This window comes from Bubalus kerabau, chromosome 14 (genome assembly GCF_029407905.1).
Source record: "Bubalus kerabau isolate K-KA32 ecotype Philippines breed swamp buffalo chromosome 14, PCC_UOA_SB_1v2, whole genome shotgun sequence".
In the NCBI taxonomy this organism is placed as follows: Eukaryota; Metazoa; Chordata; class Mammalia; order Artiodactyla; family Bovidae; genus Bubalus; species Bubalus kerabau.
Window position 1 is genome coordinate 78603540 of NC_073637.1, and position 27619 is coordinate 78631158.

The 27619-nt window shown below is 42.2% G+C and overlaps 1 protein-coding gene across 5 annotated transcripts in view; it reads right to left on the minus strand.

Moving 5' to 3' along the window:
- WWP1 (WW domain containing E3 ubiquitin protein ligase 1) overlaps positions 1-24915 on the minus strand; it is a 134231-nt gene extending 109316 nt beyond the window's left edge. For 2 of the 5 annotated variants that reach the window (XM_055546730.1, XM_055546726.1), the window contains exons 1-2: positions 24564-24754; positions 468-562 (exon numbers count right to left, since the gene is read on the minus strand). The gene's annotated coding sequence lies outside the window, so the exon portion shown is untranslated. Of the gene's footprint in view, positions 1-467; positions 563-19473; positions 19952-24563; positions 24756-24881 lie in introns of those variants that run through there. The other 3 variants (XR_008702421.1, XM_055546728.1, XM_055546729.1) reach the window with 3 other exon arrangements.
- Positions 24916-27619: the final 2704 nt, after the last annotated feature.

Below are 27619 nucleotides of genomic sequence, written 5' to 3' on the forward strand. Positions count from 1 at the left end.
CTTTTCTGTTACATTCACTAGTTGGTTGCTTTTTTAGATTCCACATATAAGTGATATTATACAGTATGTCTTTGCCTGACTTATTTCACTGAGCATGATACCCTCCAAGTTCATCTGTTGATACAAATGGCAAAATTTCATTCCTTTTTATGGCCACTTAAAATGTATACCCCACTGTACACATATACGCACACACACATCATAACGTCTTAATCCACTTACCTGCTGATGGACACTTAGGTTGCTTCTGTACCTATATATATTCTTTAATATGAGCATTAGAGTGACACTGTATGAGTAGGGAAGTACTATTTCCATCTTATAGATGAGAAAACTGTGGCTCAGAAGTGTTAAAAGTCCACAACCATATTTTTTTATGACAATGTATTCTCAGTCTACATAGGTATACTTAACTATCAACATGTCTGGAATTTAACTGCTAAATACAGTCTTAGTTAATCACTTACTTTGTACCAGGAACTGTTCTAGACACTGGAGATATAAAGATGAGTAAGACACGATTCCTTCTTCCACGGAGCTCATAGTCCAGTGAGGAGACAACCTATAAACAGATAAACGGCCTTCAGTGTGACAGTTACTAAAACAGATGCACAATGGCAGCCACTACATCTGGGCACACGAGAGAAAGAGGGTGATTCAGTCAGGAAGAGGCTCACAGGGAAAGAAACCTTCGAATAAACTGTGTTAGAGTGCAATTCTTCAATAACGAATCACAGAAAATATGGAGCATTCGGAGAACTGCTGTAAGACTGGTGCAAAGGGAGGAGGCCCACAGGCAGACAGTAATCTAAACTATAAAGAACCCTATGGGATGGTTCATATGGTATCCAAAATAAACAAAGCACAGTAGTTTAAAGTTTAAAGCTTATCCTGAAGGTAACACTGATAGGTTTCCATAGCAAGAACTGCATTTTAGAAGAATACTTTGGTAGAAATGGGTCCAGATTTAAAGTAACAAGTTTATCTGAACCCGACTGGGTATGAGAAGGAGAAAGCTCAGCATACATGTAAGATCTCTGACAGATGATTATGGATAGCTGAGTCTTAGAAGGAAGGAGGATTCCACACAACTAAAATGTCCCACTTTGTTATCTGGGTGGACAACGGAGCCATAACCAGGACAGAGAACAGAAGAGGAACGAATTGTGGAAGACAACATGCCACAGAGTTTTCAAAGGCCAATTCTGCAGTCAGACTATTTGAATTTCATTTCCAATTCTGCCACTGAAACAGCTGTGTGACCAGGCATGGCAAAAGGAAAAAACAAAGTTTGAGTTTTAACAAACGTTTCAGTGAATTGGTTACTCATCCAAATTAATTTAGGTCATAACATATATGGCTAGTTATATGTAAGCTGATTACGTCCAATTCAATCCTTTAAAAATATCACAGAGTTGTATAAGACCTCATTACTATTCAACTGCCAAGAACAGCAAGAGTCCTGAATGTAGATAATAAATGACATTTCCAGTCCTCCAAGGTTACAGACCTATCAACGCCTCACTCAGAAAATATATCTTAATTGCCTGCTTACTTTAAGATGGCATTCTTGAGTCAGAAGCAAATTTTTTTTTTTAAATCCAACAGATCTGATTCATTTTGAATACTATGCACAGCATTACGGACTAGAAAAGGCAGAGAAATATCATCATGTATCCATCTGCCTGGATCAATTAATAAATATACTTAGTGACTGCCTAGTCTATTAAAGTGGGTATGGCAAGGACACAAAAGTGGTTCCCGTTTCCACACTGGTACTCTAGTTTGAGGACGTTAATACACAGGTAACATCCCAGCAACAAGACAGGATGGTACATATCAGCTGATAAAGAAAGTTAGTCCAATGGACGTGGAACTTGAAAGGTTAAAAAGCCATTTAGGCAACAAAATTTAAAACTCAATGAATTTTAACAATGAATTAAAATTTAAAACTCAATGAATGTGGCAAAGATAAAGACAGACCATCCAGGCTGAGTCCTGCTTCTTGGGAACATCTCAGTCCTGGGTACATGGGGACCCTAAAGGGTAACCTTAAAAAACAATGCAATGGCTCTAACTGCCGAGATAGCTTTTGGATGTATCTCAAGAACATTTCACTAGAATCCTGATATAATAAAGCACACTTCTGTTAGATTTTACAGTTTCTGTAGGACCGAAATATTCAGAAAGGAAAGATCCATTTTATCTGGACTACATATCACCAGGCCTCAGTTTCAAAGCCCAGGTGACTGCACGTGGGCAAAGGGGAGAGGAAGGAGGAAAACCCTTCTCAGTACCCAGTTCCTTTCAACTTCAGAATCGTTCCCTTTTATCGAACTCTCCGAATGATCACCACCACGGTCTCCTAGGATTCCGAGATTACTTACGCCTTCCCGAGCGGCCTCTGAACACAGTCCTGCGCCTCCTCCCAACTTGAGGTCGCCGCCCTCGCTCCAGCCTCGGCATCTGCGCCAACCCTGGGTCTCGCCCCCTTCCATCTCACCAACGGCAGGGGCGACCTCGTGCCAGGCTCCAGGAGCTGCGTCCTGTCCACAGAACTCGAGCCCCTCGGACCCCCAGCTCTCCGCCAGCCGAGAGCACCCCTACCTATGTCTGCATAGCACTTCCCAGTTACACATTCACATTCTCATCTCAAGGAAACAGGCAAAGTACAACCATTTCAAATTTAACACTGCAACATTAACATTATTCTCTTTTGATTGAGTTGAATTTTAATTTTTAAAAATTTACCTATTTTTAATTGAAGGATAATTGCTTTACAGCCTTGGTTTCTGCCAAATATCAACATGGTACCCGTATGTCCCCTCCTTCAAGAACCTCCCTCCCCATCCCACTGCTCTCAATTGTGACCGAGCCCCGCGATCCTGGAGTCCTAGAGCAAATTCCCATGGGCTATCTGTTTTACATGTGGCAATGTATGTGTCCAAGTTACTCTCTCCATACGTCCCTCCCTCTCTTCCTCAGTCACCCTGTGTCTGTAAGTCTGTTCTCTATGTCTGTGTCCGCATTTCTTCTCTATTTCCTACAGGGCTTTCTTCCCAGGAGCCCTCAACCACTGTGCCTTTTCCTCTACCTTCAAATAAACTTGGTGCTGAGGTCTCAATGTGTACTTTTAATTATTTGGGATAGAACCTAGAAGATTTCTTAAAAATTTACTTGTCCACACTAACCTCTGTATAAACTTCACTGATTAATCCTTTAAAAGCAAAACACAGGAATTTCACCCTCCTGATCACATCTGCAAGTGCCACTGAGTGAAAATAATGCTTTTGACTCCTGTAACTCCAGTGACTTGAAGAGCACTTGCAGTATCTGCCAGACAATGGACGAACGAAGACCAGCATCCACAGGAGCTTTTTATCCTCCAACTGTAGTCTGGGTGTTTTGTTTTGTTTTTAATCTAAAAGTGCCTATTTAATCATAGGATCTAATAATCACAACTTTCTCTCTTCTACCTTTCTGCATCTGCCTTCCACCTTTCTGTACTTGCAGTAAACTTCAAAGTTTATTTTAGTGCCCAATACATGCCAGTTTATGGGAAGAACACAGGAGGGGTGTGTGTGTGTGTGTGTGTGTGTGTGTGTGTGTGTGTGTGTTTAATGAGGAAAATGTATTTATCCTCAAAATGTCGAATTTCCTAAGTCTGTATTAATATCCAACTCTTATTATCTCCACCCAGTTTCAGATTTTCACACTATGTGACCACCATGCTCTCAACTCACTCTGTGTAATCAATCTACTCAATCAGTTACCTAATAAAAATTTCTTTTCCTTTCTCAAATTTTCAAATACTTGTATTGAATCTTTTAATTTCATGGCTGCAATCACCATCTGCAGTAATTTTGCAGCCCAAAAAAATGAAGTCTGACATTGTTTCCACTGTTTCCCCATCTATTTCCCATGAAGTGATAGGACCAGATGCCAAGTCAGAGGTTAGTAAAAAAACAAAAGCAACACTACATTTACAGCAAACTTAATATAAAACTCTCAATATCTAGTAACGTTAGAAGAAACCCAACTCAGATCCTGTCAACAAGTAAACTTTCACTGATAGCAGTCCTTCAGTCTGGCCGATGGGGGTGGGAGTAGGGGGAAGAGAGTAACAACGATTGAAAATAAGAAACTATTTCCAGAGGCAAGTCTGAATTTGAACTTCTGCGTCCACATTTACTAAAAGACACCATAGCAGTAGTTGAGAGAGTGAATGCTGCAGCCAGATTGTCTAGGTTCAAATCCTGGTTCCACTACTGGCAAGCTCCCTTACCCTACACTGCCTCAGTTTTTATATCTATAAAATAATGGCACCTACCTCATAGATTTATTAAGAGAATTAAATGGGTTAATATTGACAAATGGCTAAGAAAACAGTCTGGCTTACAAAGGCCTAATAAGTAAACTGACATAACCTTCAACAAGTAACTTAACCTCTCTCAGCAGCAGATGTCTTAGGAGAAATTACTATTGTATCAGCACTTTGTGAATTACAAAGTGATATATAAATACTAAATTATTAAGCACATAACACAGGAAAACATTACATATAAGACAATGACAAAGCATTTATAGAAAAATATAATCTTGCTTATTGCAATTCTATCAATAAATTTTTCTGAACAGTGAGGTTGCTTTTAAACTCAACTCTTTGGCCTTCTGAGACACTCACCCCATCTACCATATTTTAAATAATTTCTGAGGGTGATTCTTATAAAAATATATTATGCAATACCCTGTCCTAGTATTGAGTCTCTGAAAATGAAGACTACCCTCCTTTCCAAAGTGACTGAGTACCTACATATTTTTCACCTCCTAAATATACTCTCTCCTCCCATTTATACCCTCTTCTTTTCAGCCATCAAATCGACCTGAGGCTTATGTTATTTAAAAAAACAAGAAGACAATAAAAAGAAAGACCAAATGCTTTGATCAAATAACCTCTTAAAGGAAGAGCCAACCTTTCTCACCTCCTGTTCACTTCTCCACCCATGTGGTTTGGCTGCCACCTCACCCTCTGCTGAAACATCTTCCTCTTCTTCCGTGACCAAACAGCTACCTCATACCCACTCTCTCTTGCGGCTCTCTGCACCGTCAGATGGGGATCCACTCAATAAACACGGACTGGGCCTCCACACGCTCCCTATGAAATCCTGACTCAGGCCTCTAACCTTTCCAGTAAAAGACAATCAATTTGCCATGGGACAAAACAGAGCTGATCAGTAAACAAAGCAGGTAGCAGGTATCTGATAATCAAAGTAGGTATCAATAATCAAATCAATAATCAAAGTAGGCGTCTTTTAACACTTCTGATTTAAGTCATTCAGCATATAAATCTACTAATGCATGTTTTCAGGTAGTGTGTTAGACACTAGGAATACAAAACTCATCTCTGATAGGCTCTTTGCCCTCAGTGAGTTTATAATTTCGCCATAAAAACAGACAAGGCAATAAGCAGCGTCAAGCTGACAGGGCGGTGCAGAGAATGCAGCAGAAATACAGAGGAAGGGCGGGCTTCCCCAGGAGCAGTGACTCAGTGGTAAAGAATCCGCCTGCGCATGCAGGAGACGTGGGTTCAGTCCTTGGTTTGGGGAGATTCTCTGGAGAAGGCAACGGCAACCCACTCCAGTATGCTCGCCTGGGAAATCCCACGGACAGAGGAGCGTGGAGTGTTACAGTCCACGCGGTCACAGAAAGTCAGACACGACCTGGTGACTAAACAACAGCAGAGGAGCATCTAAGTCAGATTCCGTGGGACAGTGACGAGGTGTCTGGAAAGGCTTCTGAGAGACGGTCAACAGCGGAGATGAGCAGTGCAGGACTCCTTTGTCAGGCTGTCCATACGAGAGGAAAGAGTGCTTTCAAGCCTTCTGTACTCAGAGAAGGCCACCAATGTGGACAGCGAATACATCACTGATTCCACTCAGGGAAGTTTGTGGAGAGTGAGTTTCAAGAGATGAGCCCTTAAGGAAGCGAGAAAGAAGCTGCCCCTGAAGAGTACTGAGAAAGCCACAGAGCACCAGTGCATTTTCATCAGGGAAGGACTCCCACTCTGGAAGAACTGCTCTAACAGTGTTGTGAGGGGAGCCTGACAGTGAGCTAGGCTGGAAAGGGACTAAAAACAGAGGAAGCAGCAGCAATAGTAAGTCCAGAATCTGTAATAACTGGTGGACTAATCAGATGCAGGGATAAAAGAGATTACTTCTCACCATCTCCAATACCACCTTCTTCTCCAAGCTTCATGATTTCTCACCTAGACTGCAGCACGTGGTCTCCCTGCCCGCCTCTTGACTCCTCCTCTCATGTCATATGCTTGCGTGCCCCTCACATCCATCCTCGATCCAGTGGTCAGAGCGAGCTTTCCAAAGCAGGATCATCGCAAAAGCTCTTTTGCTCTCCAAAGGTCTCTCATTCTAACTCCACTAAACCCAAACTCAAACCTGGCTCCATGTGACCTGCTGCCCCTACAACTCGTACCTCTCTCCTCCCCTCTTCTCTGTTTCCCCTGCTCCATCTGACAGTCCCTCGGCTACCTTCTCAGCCTCAGGGCTCCACTCAAATATAATCCATCCGAAAAGAATCTCCAGTTAGCCCAGGCACAGAAAGAGTCCCGCTCCTTCAACTCTACCACCTCACCCTATTTTATCTTTCCTAGTAATTCTCATTTATGTTCAGTTATTTTACCCTCTTACTTCTATCTCCAACCTTGTATCTACCTGCAAGGGCAGAAATTCTATCTCATTCATTCCCAGAACCCAGGCTAAAGCCTGGCTGAGTGAAGGCCCCCCAAAATTATTACTGACCAACTGAGACAGAGCTCAGAAAATAGATGCTAGAGCTAAATGTTCGCATGACATCCCACAAGCAGGAGCTCAAGAACCAACGGAAGCCACCTGCTGCAACAGGTGGTCTTTCACCCAGGAAAGGCCACTGGCATACAATTAGCAGTACAGATAGCACCTAGCGAACAGCAATATTGAAAGGCGGAACGGTAGATGAGGACTGTGCACAGAATTGAAAAAAAACAAAAGTTTAAGAATTTGAAGGAGAAGAAGAGTGGCTCAGCCCAGCAAGTACTCCAGTAAGATCTGTAAAAGAGAAAACAGTTTACTAGACTACAGGGATGCCACCAGACCCTCAGCAAGGGCAATTTTAACGGAGTGGGAGGCCCAGAAGCCAAGCTTCAGAAGCAAATCAACAGCCAGAAACCTCTTCAGATGCGTGATAATAAAGGAAAAGAGATGCAGTCTTAAAGGGAGGGGTACATAGCTTTATTTTTGAAGACAGAAGAGACCTGAATGTGCTTTCAGGCAGGAAAATGCTGACGTCACAGAGAAGACAATGACTGCTAAGGCAAGATCTCTGAGAAACACTGGCTGAGATTTAACCCAGAGGCAGAAACACAATCCTTACAAGTGAGACTAGAGAGAAAAGAATGGGTGAAAATGCAGGTACCTCCGATATTGGAAAGTTAAGGAGGGGATTAACTGCCAATTCCCTCAGTGAAGGAGGCACTCTGAGGCACTGGGGAATACAACGGTCAATAAACGCAGACAACAATCCCTGTTTTAAGAGGGACATGGAGGTAAGGAACTCAAGGCAGACAGCAGCGCCCATCCCCGCATGATTTCCTTTCTTTCCAATTCACCTTCACAGTTCACGCCTACAAGTAAAGCCATGGCAGAACTGCTTAGAGCATAGGGTCTAGACGAGAAACAGGTCTATTCTAGCTACTAACAAACTATAATATTGTGGTTATTCAGATGCATTAAGTATACACAGTCTCTGCCACCTCTGTTCATTAAAATTCAGCTAGAGAAAATAACTGGTTTTCTCAAAAAAGAAAAGAAAAGCTCTTTATCCAAAGCTCCCTAATGACACATTTCTAATCCACTACCAGCTCTCCTCAACCGAGCTGCATGTCAGAATGCCAGGGGATTCTGCCAGTGGGCCCCAAGTGCTTCTCACAGACACATCTGGGCACCAGTGACTTCCTACACATTATTCCTACTGCTCATCTACGTAATTTCTAATCATCCCACAAGATTCAGCTCAAGCAAACATAGCACTGTAACCGTGTTTTTTCTTTATCTACCCCCACTACACTGGAAATTTCTTTATTAATTCTCATCTTTATAATTCCAGTCCCTGGCCCACTGCTCAGCCCTTACTACACACTCAAAAAATGTGTGTTGAATGAAGATTCACAATGAATGAAATATTTAACCTGTAGAAATGGTAAAAGAGTGGCTATGTTAAACAGTATACTTATATAGCATAGAACTGAAACTTTTAAATTAAAATATTAAGGAAAATCCAATACAGGTGGGACCATAAACCACCTGTACCCCCTCCCATCTTGGCCTGGATAATTCTGAGTACCAAGTCCATGTGCAACCTTACCAACATGACAGCCCACAATAAAGTCTCAATTAAAAAACGTTCAATACAAAAGTAGAGGATAATTGTTACCTAAAATGTTCATTTGACTTATTAAATACTCAAATATCCAAAAATATATTAACAAGAGAAGAGCTCATGAAACTCAATACTTTCTGTCCCTAACTATTCAGAATAATTCAGAAGTCATAAGCAAATCCCCAAATCATACATAAAGCAGACTCTGAAAGCCTGGGGGAAAGACAGCTACTTAGAACACGGTACAGATTTTCCCAACAGAAATGCTGTAAGTGCTTGTGAGATGCCAAGACCAAGCTACAAGAGCCTAGCAAACCCATAAGAGCCAGACCACTCGTTATTACGTCGGTGCAAAAATAATTGCGGTTTTGCATTGTTGAACTTTGTCATTTGATAATGGATTACATTCTTCAGTAAATGTGGTTATGTTATACATCATTTTAATGCTCATTTCTCACTTTATGTTTTTTTTTGCTAATGACTATTACCTGCCATTTAATTGATATTTATTTTAGACTACAGAAATGATGTTAGACAAAAAGCAAATTGGAGTGATTTTTTTTTTTTAATTTGAGTTCAAAATGGGTCAGAAAACAGCAGAGGCAACTTGCAACATGAACACATTTGGCCCAGGAACTGCTACAAACACACAGTGCGTGGTGGTTCAAGAAGTTTTGCAAAGGAGATGAGAGCTTTGCAGATGGAGATCACAGTGGCTGGTCATCGGAAGTGGACAATAACCAAATGAGAGCAGTCATCAAAAAAAGTTGATCCTCTTACAACTACCTGAGAAGTTGCCGAAGAACTCAACCTTGGCCATTCTACGGTCATTCCGCATTTGAAGCAAACTGGAAAGGTAAAAAGCTCAATAAGTGGGTGCCTCGTGAGCTGACTGAAAATCAAAAACATCATCATTTTTGAAGTGTCATCTTCTCTTATTCTACACAACAACAAACCATTTCTCCATCGGATTGTGACATGCAACAAAAAGTGATTTTATACAACCGGCAATGACCAGCTCAGTGGTTAGAACAAGAAGCAGCTCCAAAGCACTCCCTAAAGCCAAACTTGCACCAAGAAAAGGTCAGTGGTCAATTGGTCTGCTGCTGGTCTGATCCACTATAGCTTTCTGAATTCTGGCGAAACCGTTCCTTCTGAAAAGTATGCTCAGCAAATCAGTGAGATGCTCTGTAAACTGCAATGCCTGCAGCCGGCATTGGTCAACAGAAAGGGCCCAATTCTTCTCCACAAGGATGTCTGACTGCACATTGCACAACCAACACTTCAAAAGTTGAATGAACTGGGCCACGAAGTTTTGACTCATCTGTCATATTCACCTGACCTCTCACCAACCAACTTACCACTTCTTCAAGCATCTCAACAACTTTTGGCAGGTAAAACGCTTCCACAACCAGCAGGAAGCAGAAAATGCTTTCCAAGAGTTTCTCAAATCCTGAAGCATGAATTTTTATGCTACAGCAATAAACAAACTTACTTCTCAACGGCAAAAATGTGTTGATTGTAACAGTTCCTATTTTGATTCATAAAGATGTGTTTGAGCCTAGTAAAACGATTTAAAATTCACAGTCTGAAACCATAATTACTTTTGTACCAATCTACTACTGTCCACAGAGATGTTTCAGAGCTTCCACAAAAGCTTATGTGTATACATATGCAAAAACGAAAGCAAAATTCCAAAATAAACAAATGACATTGAGAAAAAAAAATACCAAAAGCACTTTGCAGTGCCTGACACATGATAAATATTAGTCTTTACCCTAAATTATAGCTATTTTCCCCCAAGACCTTTGATTTCAAACTTTTGTGTTAATCAAATATCTTTATTTTTCTCACTTCATTCTAGACTGTAAATTCCAGGAGTGCAGAGAACTCCTCACCTATTCACCATGCCTCCCTCAAAGCTTGGCACACAGGAGTGCTTAATACTATTTAGATAATTATATTTGGATACTTACTGTCAATAAAATGAATCTTAAAAAACAACTAAGTAAACTACAGGCGTAAAATCAAATAGCTTTATTTAGTTCTCAGGTGCTCTCTTAAGTGAACTACAGTACTTCTCAAATTGATTTTTTTTCCCCTTTTAAAACTACTTCCAAAATGAAGGAAAAAAGGATAAAAATTCATGTAGAAAACACTCCTTTATTTTTTACATATAAAAATTCATGTACAAAATACTCCTAGGAGTCACCAGCTTAGCCAACACTGCTTGAGATAAAGTCTCCCTAAATGACTGAATGAGACAGGGCATCAGAACTTCTCTGGCCTTGTAATCTTATTAATTCAGAAATGGAGGACAGAACACATGGAGATTTTTCTAGCTCAGAACTGCTTGACTACAAACACTGCCTATTTCATGAAAACAGAGAGTAGCAATCATCCACAATCTTTACATCAACTCAACTCACAACTGTTTCCATTTTTATACTGTTATTTTCCTCCAATATTGATTATTTTTACAAAGTTGCAATCAAAGCCGTACAAATCATTTTATTTTCTAACTCCCATCTCCCACTTACATATAGTAAGAGGTACTGAATACAAATTTGACTGAGTCCTTGGCCAACATCAGAGAACAACTTAATTGATGCTTGTAGTTTTCACAGTATACCTTTGGCAACAATTTTCTAGAAGGCCACAAGATGGTGATATTGCTCTCTAAAAGAAAGTGTTAGTCACTCAGTCCCATCCAACTCTTCGTGACCCCATGGACTGTAGTCCACCAGGTTCCTAAGTCTATGGGAATTCTCCAGGCAGGAATACTGGAGTAGGTAGCCATTCCTTTCTCCAGGGGATCTTCCTGAGCCAGGGATCGAACCAGGGTCTCCTGCATTGCAGGCAGATGCTACACATTCTGAGCCACCAGGGAAGCGCACCTTTTAAACATATAATCGAGTATCTTATACCAACTTTCCAAAATACTAATAGTTTTCCTCCACTTCCAAGTAAAGAATATTAAAATGTCTGTACTCTACCTACTAGAAAACATTAATGAGGAAGAAAATATACTCATCAAATTTAGCAGCAACTATTTTGATTTTCAAGGCAACAGTTACGGTCCTTAAAAACATAGGACTCCAGCACTATTATTGTGTCTTCTATCACACGAATCTTTCCTTCGCGCCCTGCTCCATCCCCTCCTTCAGAACACTAAAAACAAAAAATGAAAAAAGAAAACATTTTTACTTATTGACTAAGACTCTGATGCTGGGAGGGATTGGGGGCAGGAGGAGAAGGGGACGACAGAGGATGAGATGGCTGGATGGCATCACTGACTCGATGGACTTGAGTCTGGGTGAACTCCGGGAGTTGGTGATAGACAGGGAGGCCTGGCGTGCTGCGATTCATGGGGTCGTAAAGAGTCGGACACAACTGAGCGACTGAACTGAACTGAACCTTATTCTAACATAAGTCAACTAACATTGACTAACATAATTATTTAAAAAAAATTCTTTTACTATTTTAAAAGAATTGATACTAAAATGTATTTCCATCAACAAAGGTAAACTACACCAAAATGCAAATGACATAGTTTCTAATCTGCACAATTTCTCAATTTCTTACACAATATTATGCTTGTAATGGCCAATTACCAAACCTTTTTTTTTTTTTTTAACCAAAGCTTTTCAAGCAGAAAAATGTTTGCAGTTGGTCATTTTCCCTACACCCTACTGAGTATCAGTAGAAGGCTGGTTTCCCATTCCTGTGGTGCATGAAGTCAATTAAAAGAAAAATCAAATAACAGCATCTTAAAACTTGGGTTCTAAACCTATAGAACCAATTTAAGATAATACTTAAAAAAAAAAGCTTCATAAATATACCCCCCTAGGCAGCAGAATAAGATGACAGAGCGTGGCTACATGAGATTGGCAGCTGGGCAGCACTTATGTGGGGCACCTAAATGACACAGAAACGTGGCCAATCTTAAACCTGGAATCTGAATCGTCAGGTCTCTGACTCCAAAAATAGTAAAAATCACAATGACCATTTATTAGGTTCCTATTATTTGTCTTGTTATGTTGCAAAAAAAAAAAATCCCCAAAACTATCTCTAATGTCCTTCACAGTCTTTACTATTTCTTCTAGCAGGTAAGGAAAATGAGGTTTTAGGAATTTAAGTAAATTGCACAGGGTTACAAAGGGTTACAAAGTCAGAATTTTGAACCCAGATCTCCTGGGCTCAAAGCCAATGCTCTTTCACTACATTTGTGTTACAAAAAGGATAGTAAAAAAAGAAATGCTGAGTTAAACCCAAGACTGAACATGAATAGTCTCCTATATCAATCTGATGTTCTATTCTTTTCTATTTTATCACTTAAGCAACTTTATAATAGGGTGGTTTTGTGGGGCTTTTAAGCTAGGTCACTAAAAATGCTTTCCCTTAAAGCTCAAAAAGTACTTTAAAACAAGGAATGTGTAAAAAGCATAAACACATTAACAATGAAGAAGGTAGACTGCTGGGACTGTGTTTAATAAATCATTTCCATGTATTCTGGGAAAAAACATCCAGGCCAACGTAACATTCTCACTCTGCAAAGATCAAATTTCATGTTAATTACATCATGTAACATCTCATATTTCAAAATGATAAACATTTCCATCAATAATCTGTCATTTCTTTCAAGTGCAGTATTTTAATAATATGTGCCTATAAAACTTTCCTTCAAATTCAAAAATGTTAAAAGCCTGGTATTTTTCAAATACACAGTATTTGCTCTGAAGTAGCAAAAAGCACCGAGTCACCAATCAGAGCCGAAGCTGAGGCTGAGAGGTGATTGAGAGAACCGCTGAGGGACACACAAAAAGGTTCCTAATGTCAAGGCCAAACCCAGGCCCGCTGCTGAGGCCAGCACTCCTCTGCCCTGCACTGGTCACTAGACAGCACAACCCAAAGTGACGTTCACCCCACAACACGGCCTGCCGGTCTCTAAATACATGAAGGCTTCTAAGTTCCCAGCAGGTAAGCAGCCATGGAGATCTGCTGGCTCTCCAGTTCCAAAGTGCCAGCTCCTAGTGTGAGAAGAGCATGCTGGATAATGTCAGCAGAGTCCAAACTTCAATTCTCCTACTCGGTTGTATTCACCACCCTCTCTGAGGCTTGGTTTTCTTATCTGTAAAATGAAGATATCAACTTAACTTTTGTGAAGGGGAAAAGTGTTAACATTAACTCTAAGAAACTGGAATTGTTTCCAGAATGAAATAGAGAAGATGTCTAATAACTGTTAACTTCCTAAACTGGTAACTCCCATCACCACCACCACTCCAATACTCTCAATTAGTCTGAGAAACTCCACTATTTTTCTGCCATATCAATACTTCCACAACAGCACAGAGGACAGCAGGTTGAGGAGCATGTCCATCACATGACCATGTTGCAAAGAGATACAAAGCAAACTGCCCACATCTGTAGTAAGGATCAGATCAAAACCACACTGAATCACTTGAAGGTACATAGTACTGCAAAACTCTCTACAATTACATGATTTCAAGATACTTTATGGCTACTCCAGTAACAGAACACAGTGCTAATTTACTTTTTTACAAAGAATTTTAAACCAGGCTGCTAAGTATGAACTTTCAGATATCCCCATTCTTACAAACTTAACTTCGTAACTCATTTGGCGACAAAAACCGAACTGACCTGAGCTCATCTGACAGCAAAATTTGATCAGATGTGTGACTATCTACTGTCCTCATTTATCCATAACTAAAAATTTGCCAGGGAAAGTATAGAGTGCTGCCCTAAGATTTTATTGGGGTTTTATATAACAAAGAATATGGAGTAATTACACATTTCTAAAATAAAAAAAAAAAAGAATTATTTCTATAACACATTTGACACCAAAAACAAGGTATAAACCCATCCTAGTGAATATTTACTCAGTACTGTCAGGTGTAAGTCATGCAATAAATCTACAAATAGGTATTGTTATTACTATTACCATTCTACATGTGAATACCCAGTTTACATACACTGAAACTAGGGCCTAATCTAAGGCCATCTTCACCAAGGTCACTGTGCCGTGTGTGCTTAGTCTCAGCCGTGACTGACTCTTTGCAACCATGGACTATGGAGCTCGCCAGGCTCCTCTGTCCATGGGGATTTTCCAGGCAAGAATACTGGAGTGGGTAGCCTATCCCTTCTCCAGGGGATATTCCCAACCCAGGTGTCGAATCCGGATCTCCTGCACTGCAGGCCGACTCTTTACTGGCTGAGCTACCTGGGAAGCCAAACCAATAAATAAGTGCCAGAACTGAAGTCTAGGCTTGTCTAACTTGAAGGCCTAAGCTCTTAAACAGTTTAGCTAATACTTTACAGGAAAATTAAGTCACAACAAAAGTTTTTAAAACAAATTATAATTACCAAAAACTTCTAATGTAGCACACTGAAATTCCTGAGTATGATGTACACTTTCCTTTCTGGGTAGTCACATCTAAACATCAACACATTTCACAGCCTGAAGGACAAAAAGAGATGAGTTTATTGTCGCTTTGCTTCCCAAAGAACTGGTCAGTCAGTGGAAACAGACAAAAACAATAGGTTCTTTAAACAAATGCCAACTGATCCTTTCCACTGAAATTTAGAAAGAATCATGGGTTTAGCATGTTTTTTAACCACAAAATGTACTAAGACGATAAAAATAAGGTTGATACGTAGCTTAAGTTTTTCCGGGAACAGCCCCAATGTAAAGACCTGCTGTTCCAACGAGAGAGAGGATCACAGGACTGAGGAGGGTCACAGTCACACAGACGCAAGTCGTCAGGACCACTGCTCTGAACACAAGTCAGAGAAAAGAAGCTTCAAGGCTTTGTTGTTGTTTTTTCTTTTGGATTGATCGATTTAAAATTTAAACTTTCTCTCACGACTTTCTTCTCAAATCAATATCCTTATTCGAAGCAATGGCTTTTCTCCACAAAAGACACATCACGGCCCCATTCAAACTACTTTCTACCCAAAAGAAAAAATTCCAAATTAAACACACTTCATTCAAAATCTCCATTTCTGAGTAGCTTAATTTCTCTTAAGTGAAAAGCAGTAAGATTACTGGATAAATATAGTATCTAACTTAACTGTTTCAGCTAAGGCAGTTTTTAAAAAAGAAATACTTTCATTCATAAAAACATATTTTGTAGAAATATAGGGAAATTTTTTAAACAAGGAATCGTGATGGGTGCCTCTTTCAGGGTTACTTCTCTTGCCTGCTTCTCACTGTAATTACTATGTATTAGGTTTCTATAGGTTGCTTGGACCAAGTCCTTGACAATTTTCTTGCTCATACTCAGTCTTTCAGTTGTGTCCGACTCTTTGCAACCCTACAGACTGTAGCCCACCAGGCTCCTCTTTCCATGGGATTTTCCAGGCAAAAATACTGGCGTGGGTTTCCATTTCCTCCTCCAGGGGATCTTCCCAGACTAGGGATTAAACCCTCACCTCCTGCATTGCAGGTGGATTCTTCACCCATTGAGCTGCCTGGGAAGCCGGACAACTATCTGAAAGGTTCAGATGTTAAGTTCTCCTTGTATTTACATTATACATATGTATTTCTTGGGCTCCAAAATCACTGTGGACAGTGACTGCAGCCATGAGATTAAAAGATGTTTGCCCCTTGGAAGAAAAGCTATGACAAACCTAGACAGCATATTAAAAAACAGAGACATTACTTCACTGACAAAGATCCGTATAGTCAAAGCTATGGTTTTTCCAGTAGTCATGTACAGATGTGAGAGGTGGACAATAAAAAAGGCTGAGCACCTAAGAACTGATGCTTCCAAATGTGGTGCTGGAGAAGATTCTTGAGAGTCCCTTGGACTGCAAGGAAATCAAACCAGTCAATCCTAAAGGAAATCAACCCTGAATATTCACTGGAAGGACTGAAGTTGAAGCTCCAATACGTTGACCACCTGATGCAAAGAGCTGACTCAATGGAAAAGACCGATATTTGCTGGCAAAGACTGAAGGTGGGAGGAGAAGCGGACGACAGAGGATGAGATGGTTGGATGGCATCACTGACTCGGTGGACATGAGTTTGGGCAGAATTCGGGAGATGGTGAAGGACAGGGAAGCCTGGTGTGCTGCAGTTCATGGGGCTGCGAAGTCGGACATCACTGAGTGACTGAACAACAATTTATTGAACCCTACAGGTTAAAAAATGGTCTCAAAGAACATCAGAACCCCAAATTATCCATTCAGTTTATACCAACAGCTCTCAAACTAACTTGTACAAAATCATCTGAGGTATTTACTAAAAATGAAGATTCCTGAGCTCCACTAGGACCATACCACAGATATTGAAGAGTACAGAACCTACATTTAACCAATATGTTGGTAAACCAGACGACCATGATACAGGGACTGCACCTCAACAACTTATGACCTACTCTGTACTTCAGCCAATGACGTTGTGACCAGTTTCTTGTTCCCAGACTGTACAGCCAAACCATCACCAGCTGATATACTGCAGCCATGCTGAGTCAGTGTCTTTCTCAGATTCACTCTTAACCTTTCGGCAACTTATTTTTTAAGCTAAGAGGTGAGATTTGACATGCAGCTCTGCCTATGCCAAACTAAACTACATCTGTCCTTGAGAAATGAGTGGCTCACAGAAAATATTCAACTTGTTAATAATAATGAATTGAGGGCAGTAAAAATGGTTCAAGGGCTGCTAATGTCCAATGGACCACATTTTCTTTCTGCTTTATAAATAATATTTCAATGAATCCTTACAAAAACTCAGATTTTTTTCCTTTTACAGAAGAAACAACTGAGGTGCTTCTTCTGCTATTAACAATCACTGACAGAACTCAGGTGTGCCTGACTCTAAAGCTACAGCTCCTGACCCACATGCAGGAATGCACACCTTTAATTCTTAAACTGACTTTAAGAGCAGAAAGATCTAATTTATTTACTTCTAAGGTAAAGTAAGTATGCCCTAATTTATACAGAGCAAGCTCATTTGACTAATTCTCCTCCCCATACTAACTGAACACAAAGCGTGGTTCACCGTGGCAAGCTGGAGCTAAGGTACGACAGGAGTATCGGACTTCAAGTCAGGACGCAAGGCAGTTTGCTTCTACCCGTCCCGTGTGGTCCTAATTACGGGTATACTAAACAGCTATCAAAGAACTTGTTTTCCTTAGTTAAATAAAAAGCTATCACACCAGCAATTCTGTTAATGCTAGCACATTTTTAAACCACTCACGTAATTGAGGACAGGGAGGAGGGCCGTAAAGAAACACCTTAAGGTAATTCGATCTACACCTTTCTCTGTGCCCTAGCTGCTCCTATTTATATAAATAATGTTTCTCAGTGTGTACACTCAATTACCAAGTTCTGCCCACAAGAGCCAACATCCTACTATACTCAGAAATTTGCAAAGAGATTTGCACCAGAGGCAGAAATCTATTCAAAATTTAAAAATGCTCCAAATCTACACCTAAATTCTTCAAATGAAATATACTGATTCATTATTCTATGCAGAAGCTATAATAACAACAAAACATACATTTGTTTTCTTCATTCAATAGTTAGCCATAACATTACTTAGCATGTAACTCGAACTAAAAAAAAAAAAGATACTACTGAGATAGTGACAGTGAGATACAGGTCTTTCATTCCAGTCTCCGTAAGGAAAGAATATTCTCTCCATTATAACACTCTCTCCAAGAAAGGGTGGCTTATCCTAAACTTTTCCCAACACTGCAAACAGACAATACTATTTGTGAGGCACCATTTTGCTCAAGGCTAGTTAAGGCCAGGAGCTCTGCTACCCCAGGTCTGACATCGAATCACAAGCACTAATGGATCTCTGGGATGCTGACTGGGATTTGTCTGATCCAAACGGTTAACCTGGGTAAATCACTGCTTCAGAGGGGCCTGAGCTCTGGATCTAGAACTTTCTTACCCTGAAGTACAGCAAGTCGATCCTGCCCATTATGGTGGCACACTGGGTCAAACCCCAGAGACCCCAAACTTTCTCTTCTTTTCTACCGCAGGACGACTGGCTATTCCCATCTGTGTAACAAGCCAAACACACTATCATTTGCACTTGAGACTCAGCTTTCCATCTGACAGGCCCAGACTCCAAGAACTGAAAGTACCAGGCAGCTCAAGTCTCAGCCTCCAAAACAGTTTTCCAGAAGCCCTATTCCCGGGATTCACGTACTTGTCTAGTCCCTTTCCCTTGAATCTGGGCTGGACCTGTGACCTGCTTTAACCAACAGAATGTGGCAGAAATAAAACTAGGCTGGTTCCAAGCCTATGCCTTCAGAAGTTCTGGTGGCTTCTGCTTTTGCACTCCTGGAAGCCCTAAGCCACTACGTGAGGCCAGCAATCCTGGAAAGGCCAATGGAGAAAATTGGCCCTGAGACAAGTCTGTGTGGTCAATGAGACAGAGGAAGAGACAGAGAGAGAAGACCAGCACCTAACTGAATGCTAGCCATTAAAGCTACCACCGGCAAAACCAGCACAACTGCTCAAGTGGCCCAGCCTGGGAGAGCAAGCTTGCAAACCAAAAACAAAAAAGAAAGGACAACAAAAAAGAAAAACCCCAAAAACCACCTCCCCCCCAAAACCTGGCTGTTTAGTCACTTAGTTTCACGTTTGTTACACAGTAAGTAACCTGAAACAAGGCTCCTCTGTTCCCCTTGTCTTTCTGCATCACTTGTTCAAAACCCAGAAAAAACGACAAAGGTAAATTATCACAATCCGAACTATTCACACAATCCCAGAAGACGAAGTTCGTGCCCTTCCCGAGGTCAGAACCTCCCCTCAGCTCCCTGAACCCAGAGCGCAGGCTCCCGGGCCATCCTCGCGGCCCTGCCTGCCCAGCCCTGAGCCCCTGGCCAGCCAGGCAGCAGGGACACCGCGGAGTGCTGTGAGCAAATGACAGGTTCCAGGAGAGTCAAGGCAGACGTTGGTCTTTCTTAGTTCAGTTCAGTGACTCAGTCGTGTCCGACTCTTTGTGACCCCATGAATCGCAGCACACCAGGCCCCCCTGTTCATCACCAGCTCCCAAGAGCTTACCCAAACCCATGTCCATTGAGTCGGTGATGCCATCCAACCATCTCATCCTCTGTCATCCCCTTCTCCTCCTGCCCTCAATCTTTCCCAGCATCAGGGTCTTTTCAAATAAGTCAGCTCTTTGCATCAGGTGGCCAAAGTATTGGAGTTTCAGCTTCAACATCAGTCCTTCCAATGAACACTCAGGAGTGATCTCCTTTAGGATGGACTGGTTGGATCTCCTTGCAGCCCAAGGGACTCTCAAGAGTCTTCTCCGACACCACAGTTCAAAACATCAATTATTCGGTGCTCAGCTTTCTTTATAGTCCAACTCTCACATCCACACATGACTACTGCAAAAACCAAAGCCTTGACTAGACAGACCTTTGTTGGCAAAGTAATGTCTCTGATTTTTAATATGCTGTCTAGGTTGGTCAGACCTAGACAGCAAATTCCTAACAAACCTTAGGAATTACCTGACAAATGGCTTTACAAAATATACGCCCCAAAAGTCATTTAAACATATGAATTTGAAATGTATCCTAAGAGCTTTTAAGGTAAATTTCTTTTTAAATGATAAAGCTTCTTACATACTGGCAAAAACTGTGAAGTATCATGATACACACTTTTGAAAATCAGATCCTGATTTATATGCTCCCAAAATACAAATCTTCATTTAAAAAAGCTTATAAAAGAACTTCTTCTGTAAAAACAGGTGAATTAAAACTAACAGATTTTCAAAAGGAAATTAATATCTACATTTCATCAATGTATTTTTCAGACAAGAAATCACCTTTTGCTTTTTCCTTGATAGAAGGATAACTACTTGTGATAAATACTTAAAATTTTCAAATTTACGTTACCAATAGCAACTACAATGAAGGTACCATTTTAATACAAAGGAGGAAACAGACAAGCTCAGATCTACACAGTAAAAAAAGTTTTGTTTTGTTTTTTTAGTAAAAAAGTTTACCACAGGTTCCAAACAGGTAAATTCAAATTCCTCACATAAAATCTTCAGTTAAATTTCCATTTTAGATGAAGAGTTGATGGGAAAAGAATACGGACTCAGGAACAAAAAGATGGGTTTTAGCTCTAGTTCTAATTTTAGTCACTTGCTAGCTTGCTTGCCATATATCCTGGAAACTTCACATTTTTTTACTTGAGCTTCACTGTCTTCATCTAAAAGGCAATTATTCCTGACACACCTACTGCTCAGCTGTCATGAGAATCAAATGATGACGTATATAACCCATGATGAAAAAGTGTAAAATACTGTAATATATAAAATATGATATTCTTCTTAGCACCAGCAGGGAGTAAAAAAACCACCTCTGTATGTGCTTTTTATCAGACATTTTTCCTCCACTGTATTACCAGCTGCGTGTGTGGGTGCGTGCTAAGTCGCCGCAGTCGTGTCGGACTCCTTGCGACCCCACGGACTGTAGCCCGCCAGACTTCTCTGTCCGTGGGGTTCCCCAGGCAAGAACACTGGAGTGGGCTGCCACGCCCTTCTCCATGGACTACTAGCTAGTTATTTCAATAACCACCACTAAGGCTAATTTATTAGTTTACAGTGCTTGTTATTACTACATCATATTTTTATAGAAAGAGTAAAAAAGATCCCAGCCTTTCTAATAATTATGGAATCAAAGTTTCCAGAGCTATAAAGGATACTGTGTAATAACTTACTCTGGTTCCCTACCAGGAAGACAATCCTATACAGGCAGAAAAGTCAACCGTTTACTAATAAAATTACACTTTAACCATAACATGCAGCATTAGCTACTTAATCCAAGGGAAAAAAAAATCACTGACTAGGTCTCCGCACTTCAGTATTCTGTAAAGTTTTAATTTTTACTTAATAAAGTGTTCCTGAATGAAGAACTATTCTCTAGTAGGAACACCTGAATATAGAAGATAAAAGTTCTTAAAAGTTCTTATTCCACTCACTTCCCCTCCAGCCCCACCTCTCCAACCCAAACTGAGATACAAAGGAAATAAATGAGAGCAGGACTGTTTTGGTATTCCTATCCGATCTCCATATACCCAACTCACCTATCAGTCTCACTAGCTCCCCTGTACATAGAAAACAGGAAAGGTACAGATAGTCTAATAAAAATCTAAAACCCAAGAATCACAAAATGTTAAGAACTGGAAGGAACCTCCCAGTTTCCCTACTGATGAGGTCACTTAAAGATAGTGATTGCATTCAATTGATGGTAAATCAGTTGTACACATTTCCAGACAAGAAAACCACCACTGTCCATCAACTCCTGATTCTACTTTACCCATTCGCTAACTGAAACACTTGAGACAAATCACTTAACTTCTTGGATTAGTTGGTTCTGTAATTGAATAGTAAATAAGTTAGTCAAAATTCTCGGTAAGCGAAAAACCACAAGTCTAAGGAGATACTGTCACTAGATGTGCCTACCTCTCTACAGCAGAGGTTCTTACTGGTAATAGGAAACATTTGAAGGTTCTATTGTTTTAAAAGGTCCCCAGTAACTCTAAGCACTGCTCCCAACCCACCAGCCCATAGGTTCCATGAATGAGATTTAAGTGGTCCAGACTCCTCGAAAATTATCCACAAAGCACAAGTATATATGGAAATTTTCCAGGCTAGCAGATTTCTTTAGTTTCAGCAAGGGTTACTAATCCCTGAAAGGTTGAGAACTACCTGAGAACTACCGCTGTAAAGTAGGCTGAAGATAAAGCTTCTATGGATGTTGTTCAAAATGTACCATTATTCTCTCAACCAGCCTGGATCAGAACCTCAGTTACTTTACTTTCTTTTCTCTCTCATTATCAAATTCTGTCTATTCTACTTCCTTCCTCTGTCCCTACTACTGCCAGTAGAGTTGACACCCTGACACCTTTGACCACAGCAATGATGTCTGTTGTACCTCCAAGTTCTACTTCAATTCATGCTACAAGCTGCTGCCAGATTAATCCTCTGAAAACAAAGCTTTAATCATTTCCTTCCCAACTCAAAAATCATCTGTAAAACCCCCGTCACCTACTAAATCCAAGGTTACATGCCCAGCTTAAAAAGCAGCCCATAAACTGGTTGAAATTTTTACTTGAAGCTTTACCACCCATTATGCATGCATGTGTATTAAGTTGCTTCAGTCGTGTCTGACTTTCTGCAACCCTATATTATAGCCCGTCAGGCTCCTGCATCCATGGGATTCTCCAGACAAGAATACTGGAGTGGGTTGCCATGCCCTCCTCCAGGGGATCCTCCTGACCCAGGGATTGAGCCCACATCTCTTATATTTCCTGCACTGACAGGTGGGTTCTTTACCACTAGTGCCACTTGGGAGGCCCCTTATATTGGTACTGCTAAGTTATATTTCATCCGAACATTCTTGCCTCTTCCCCAAATGTATGAACTCTGAGCTCTCTTAATCCCTTCTCTCTGCCTGGATTCCCAGCCTATCAAAAGTCTATAGTCATTCTTCAAACCAAAGATTTCAAAAGCCAGAAGCTCTATGAAATAACCCCTCTAATTCTCACCTTGAAATAAGATATGAGCTCTAACCCCTCTGAATCTGAATTCAATATGATTCAAATTCTTTTAATATTATGTATTAAAAGACAAAGTAGACATTTGTGTACAGAACTTCCTGCCTAACTAGTCCTTGAAGGCAGAAACTGTTAACACCCTCATCTTTATATTCCCCCAAATACACTGCAGTCATGCAGTAGATGCTTAATAATCGTGTAAGGAAGTAGAAGAAATTTCAGCCTTCACAGGATAAGCAGATTATTATCTCTTGAAGGCAGAGACCTTACATGCAACATTCTAGCTTCCAAAAACGTAACCTTTTGTTACTGCCTTTCAAAGCCCCTATGTTGTAGGTCATATAAAGTTTTGCATTATAAGGGAAGACCCATTTGAAAATGTTAATAAGCTACCTGAGAAAGAAAGGTTTTCCCACATACTTTACACTTCTCAATTTGAAGAGCTCCCAACACTAAGTTTTCAATTTAAAAAATATTAACTATTTATGAAAAGTGATCAATTCAGCCACAGATAATTATCTACTTTATGACTAAAAACAAGTCACATAAATAAAAGAATGCCTTCCTTCTTTAAAAGGTCCATTTCGCTTACATAATACATACAGACTTAATGAGACAGGTAGAGTGGATTTATACATAAGCATGAACCCTTGCAAAAATGTACATTCAACTGTACACCAGGTATTTCAGGCAAAAAACAAAAATCCAAAGAGAAGGAGGATAACTTTGGACTGTATCCTTTACACTACTATTGCCAGTAACATTTTAAAGCAGAAAACTCACATCTTTTGCACACTAGCTACACAGAGAGATAAAAACCAATTAAACAGGAAAAGAAAGCCACATGAAAGCCCCTGGAAAAAATTTTTATCCTGGAAGAGCAAAAATGCAAACGTAACAAATACTTTTCTTCTTTGGTGATGAAGGTTTCATAGAATCACGGTGAAGCAAAGGAAGCTCAACTCCGAAACCTATGGAGCAAAGAAAAGGCTGGCTGTGCACAAGACGGATGGTTTAAAGGCTGCAAAAAGCAATGGGCAGATGACAAAAAATTTTTAAATTTCTAAAGAGACGAAAAGGAGAAAGGTCCGAGTCACAATAAGATAAGGACGAGTAAAAATTGCAAGGTCACTGGGACCCAGCAGGTCACAAAGGTGGAGGTGGGGGTTGTGTTGGGGGGGGAGCCGCAGACTCGGGGAAGAACCGGTGGCGATAATATGTCAGGAAAAAAAAAAAAAGGCGTTGTGAGGCGGGGACCCTCGCCTCTGGACCGCGGAACTGAGGTGGAAGCCGGGGCAGCGAGCCCCCGGACGAGGGCTCTGAGGGGAGGCGAGGAGAAGGCAGGGAGCGGGCGGAGGAAGCCCGAGGACCGCGGCTGCCGAGTCACGGAAGCTCCGGGCGCCCGTCTCGTCAGCTCGGGCCCGGACCCGCGACCCCACCTCAAAGCACTGCCGGCCGCCGGGCTGCGGCCGGGCCCCGACGGCCCTCAGGGGGTTCCCGCCCCGGGCGCCGCCTGAGGGGGTCCCCGCCTGAGGGGGTCCCGGCCCGCGCCCCCGAGCCCCCGCGCGCCGCGGCGTCCTCACCCGGCGCGAAGCCGTCGGCTCCCGGCGGCGGCGCCTCCTCCACAGGCGGGCGCCCTCAGCCTTCGGCGCCCAAAACCGCCATCTCTCAGCAGGCGCGGCGGCGGCGGCGGCAGCGACCCAGGCGGCGGCCCCGGCAGCCCAGGCCGCCCGCAGCCACTAGGAACCCGCTCGCCGCGCTCACCGACACCCGCCCCTCCCCCCACCCCGCCCCGGCCTCGCGCCGCCCCCAGCCGGCCCCACGCCTCCCCGCCCGGGAGCGCGCCGCGTGCCCGCGCAGCCGGCGCCGCTCCCCGAGCGCGCGCGCGCCCCGCCACCTACGCCCCGCGCCGGCCCGGGCCCCGTGCTTCCAAGTCCGGACCCGGAATCCGGCTCCCCGCGAGCATGCGCAGCGAGGGAGCGCCCCCCCCGCCCCGCCCCCACCGCGGGAGAACTCCGCCCCTCCGGGTCTTCGAGGCGGGCGAGGAAGAGGGAAGGCCAGCCAATGGGAGGTAGGGGGCGGGGGCCTGAGCCTGTGCAAGGGGCGGGGCCGCCGCCGAGATTTGGGAAGAGGCTTCTGGAAGCCAGACCTGGGTGTTGCGGGCTGGACTTTCTGGTTCGAGGCCGAACGGGTCCCTGGCTTCCAGTAAGGCTCACGGAGCCGCGGAGTTCTTCCCTTGATCGCTTTACGCAAAAGGAGGCTGTTAATATTCCGTGATCTCGCTGAGTGTTTGACCCAGAACCATTGCAAGAGTAAATAATTGCATTTAGCACATGGTCATACCAGAAGACTTTTAGTCCACTTTTGCTACTAACCTAAACATTCACTCCACTAACCCCACAAGCTCCAACGCTTTGGCCATCTGATGAGAAGAACCGACTCATTGGAAAAGACCTTGATGTTGGAAAAGATTGAAGCCGGGAGGAGAAGGGGACAACACAGGATGAGATGATTGGATGGCATCACAGACTGGATGCACATGAGTTTGAGCAAGCTCTGGAAGTTGGTGATGGACAAGGAGGGCTGGCGTCCTGTAGTCCACGGGATCGCAAAGACTCGGACAGGACTGAGCAACTGAACTGAAATGAACCCCACTAGAGTACAGTGATAAATACTAAGCTAGAGCTTGTGTACGTGCAATTAATCCAAACAGCAGTTCCATAAGAATGGTCCATTATCCTCGTTAATGAGTTCACTTTCATGCATTGAAGAGGGAAATGTCAACCCACTCCAGTGTTATTGCCTGGAGAGTCCCAGGGACGGGGGAGCCTGGTGGACTGCCATCTCAGTTCAGTTCAGTTCAGTTCAGTCGCTCAGTCGTGTCCGACTCTTTGCGACCCCCATGAATCGCAGCACGCCAGGCCTCCCTGTCCATCACCAACTCCTGGAGTTCACTCAGACTCAGGTCCATCGAGTCAGTGATGCCATCCAGCCATCTCATCCTCTGTTGTCCCCTTCTCCTCTTGCCCCCAATCCCTCCCAGCATCAGAGTCTTTTCCAATGAGTCAACTCTTCGCATGAGGTGGCCAAAGTACTGGAGTTTCAGCTTTAGCATCATTCCTTCTAAAGAAATCCCAGGGCTGATCTCTTTCCGAATGGACTGGTTGGATTTCCTTGCAGTCCAAGGGACTCTCAAGAGTCTTCTCCAACACCACACTTCAAAAGCATCAATTCTTCAGCACTCAGCCTTCTTCACAGTCCAACTCTCACATCCATACATGACTACTGGAAAAACCATAGCCTTGACTAGGCAGACCTTTGTTGGCAAAGTAATGTCTCTGCTTTTGAATATGCTATTTAGGTTGGTCATAACTTTCCTTCCAAGGAGTAAGTGTCTTTTAATTTCATGGGTGCAGTCACCATCTGCAGTGATTTTGGAGCCTAGAAAAATAAAGTCTGACACGGTTTCCACTGTTTCCCCATCTATTTCCCATGAAGTGATGGGACCGGATGCCATGATCTTCGTTTTCTGAATGTTGAGCTTTAAGCCAACTTTTTCACTCTCCACTTTCACTTTCATCAAGAGGCTTTTGAGTTCCTCTTCACTTTCTGCCATAAGGGTGGTGTCATCTGCATATCTGAGGTTATTGATATTTCTCCCGGCAATCTTGATTCCAGCTTGTGCTTCTTCCAGCCCAGCGTTTCTCATGATGTACTCTGCATATAAGTTAAATAAGCAGGGTGATAATATACAGCCTTGACATACTCCTTTTCCTATGGAACCAGTCTGTTGTTCCATGTCCAGTTCTAACTGTTGCTTCCTGACCTGAATACAGATTTCTCAAGAGGCAGGTCAGGTGTTCTGGTATTCCCATCTCTTTCAGAATTTCCTACAGTTTATTGTGATCCACACAGTCAAAGGCTTTGACATAGTCAATAAAGCAGAAATAGATGTTTTCTGGAACTCTCTTGCTTTTTCCATGATCCAGTGGATGTTGGCAATTTGATCTCTAGTTCCTCTGCCTTTTCTAAAACCAGCTTGAACATCAGGAAGTTCACGGTTCACGTATTGCTGAAGCCTGGCTTGGAGAATTTTGAGCATTACTTTACTAGCATGTGAGATGAGTGCAATGGTGCGGTAGTTTGAACATTCTTTGGCATTGCCTTTCTTTGGGATTGGAATGAAAACTGCCCTTTTCCAGTCCTGTGGCCACTGCTGAATTTTCCAAATTTGCTGGCATATTGAGTGCAGCACTTTCACAGCATCATCTTTCAGGATTTGAAATAGCTCCACTGGAATTCCATCACGTCCACTAGCTTTGTTCGTAGTGATGCTTTCTAAGGCCCACTTGACTTCACATTCCAGGATGTCTGGCTCTAGGTGAGTGATCACACCATCGTGATTATCTGGGTCATGAAGATCTTTTTTGTACAGTTCTTCTGTGTATTCTTGCCACCTCTTCTTGATATCTTCTGCTTCTGTTAGGTCCATACCATTTCTGTCCTTTATCAAGCCCATCTTTTCATGAAATGTTGCCTTGGTATCTCTGATTTTCTTGAAGAGATCTCTAGTCTTTCCCATTCTGTTGTTTTTCTCTATTTCTTTGCACTGATCGCTGAAGAAGGCTTTCTTATCTCT